This window comes from Palaemon carinicauda, chromosome 2 (genome assembly GCF_036898095.1).
Source record: "Palaemon carinicauda isolate YSFRI2023 chromosome 2, ASM3689809v2, whole genome shotgun sequence".
NCBI classification, from domain to species: domain Eukaryota; kingdom Metazoa; phylum Arthropoda; class Malacostraca; order Decapoda; family Palaemonidae; genus Palaemon; species Palaemon carinicauda.
In genome coordinates, this window is record NC_090726.1 from 51,269,576 (window position 1) to 51,271,415 (window position 1,840).

General features: G+C 54.2%; 1 pseudogene; it reads left to right on the forward strand.

Moving 5' to 3' along the window:
• The first annotated feature begins 1,312 nt into the window (after positions 1 to 1,312).
• Positions 1,313 to 1,431, forward strand: LOC137630125 (5S ribosomal RNA; annotated as a pseudogene).
• The last annotated feature ends 409 nt before the right edge of the window (positions 1,432 to 1,840 follow it).

Here is a 1,840-nt window from a genome sequence, read left to right on the forward strand (position 1 = left end):
TTTAGCCCTTCCTCTTCTCCATCTCGTGGAAGGGGCTTACCAGGTCCTTTCCCTCCTCGGTTGCGACCCGAGGTTTTGTACAAGGAAGCTCCAGGAAGATCATGGGTACTTTCCTCCTCTCGGGCTCAAGCACCTTGGCGTTTCATCGCCAAGTTTCGAACTTGCAGGCAAGCTCGATGTTGGACCATCTAGACGCAGTGACCGAGGGCTTCCTCTCGGGGTCTCATCCGTGGATGTCGACAAGCTCAGACACACTTCCATCCTTGGGAAGAGCTTGTTTGTGCCCAAGGACAGAGACATGGACAGCGGTTGTGCGGAGGAAGTCGACTTCCGTTTTCACTCCTCCAAGGCGCTTTCTTCCAGACCCTGCCGGCCTCCAGCGCCTCTTCTTTCAGCCTCGTCGGCTTAAGTTATCGGACCGGCTACGGCAGCTAAGACAAGGTGTCCAATAGCAGTCCCCTCCTGTCAGGGACAGGTAGCACGGGAGGCTCTCCCGGGGGGGCATAATCCTAGAGGGAGCGGCAGAGTTCACAAACTCTAGGATTAGCAACACCCCCCCCTTGCAGGTCTCACGCTGGGAGGATGCCTAAGGTTACTCATCCGGATAACAGCTTCCCGATGCCGATTCCTGCACGATCTCCGTGATCAGCCAAGGATATCGCGCCTCGCTCTTGCCATCTCTCCGTCTCTGTCAATGAATTCAGTGTCACTGAACCTCTATGCCATGGGGTCGGCAAGAGTTTTGCCCGTTTGGGTAGAATGATACATGCCTTAGGAGAAGGTCCTCCATAGGGTCGTCGACGGCTTCACTCCCCGGCTTCTTCAGTCGATCCTTTCTCATACGAAAGCATCTGAGACGGGAATTCCGTCGTTGACCTGTCAGCTCTGATCAAGTTTGTCGAACAAACTTCGTCCAGCATGGAACAGCTGAATCGATCAGACTGGTAACGAGGCGGCAGGACTCCTTAGGCCCTGGATCGGAAGGACGGGTACTTCCAGTTTCCATTCCATCCATCTTCCAGGAAGCTCTTGGAATTCAGCCTAGACTTAAGATGCAGTGTGGCGATCCCGCCGCGGCATCGCAGGTTTTTCCCCAGAGAACTCTCCCTGCTTTCCTCATGGCCGCTCAGGAGCAGGCTTCCGCCTCCTTCGCCTTTTGGAGGTCTGGTCAACTCCGGTAGGCTCGGATTCGACCTTCTTCAGCGCCGGGACAAGCTTCCGGGTCCTTACCATGAGTGAGGGATCATGGTGATTTGCTAGGAGCCTTCTCTACTTCTGCCTCAACATCTGGAGTATCTAGCCATGATATTGAGTCAACGACCTTACCACGTTGGAAACACCGCTTCTCGTCTGTCCAGCGAAGTTAAGCAACGTCGGGTCTGGTCAGTACTTGGATGGGTGACCGCCTAGGGACGCCAGATGCTGTTGCCTCCTTCTCCGAGCCTTCCCTTCAGTTGACTGTGGCAAGGCTGAGGAGAGTCGCAGTACCTGTTCTCAGTCAAGCAGAGCTTTCAGCCCTACCTTGGAACGTTTCCTAGGTCTCTTTTCCTCATTGACCCGTCTAAAGTCCCTAACGGTTGCCTCAGGATAAGTTCCATGTGAGGCGGCCCAAGTTCCGGTGGTATCAAAGCAAAGATTAACCGGACTTTCTGGCCCCTATGGGACCAGCGGAACGTTTAGACCTGCAATGGGTTTTGACCTATGGAACCTCTTGATGGGAGTGGATATTCTCGTCCTTTCCCCACATTTTTGATGCTGTTCTTGGACTCGTCAAAGAAAAGGGGGGGAGGCATGTTCCGGTTCAGGCCTATGGTCAGGACCTGAAGGATACTTCTCCATC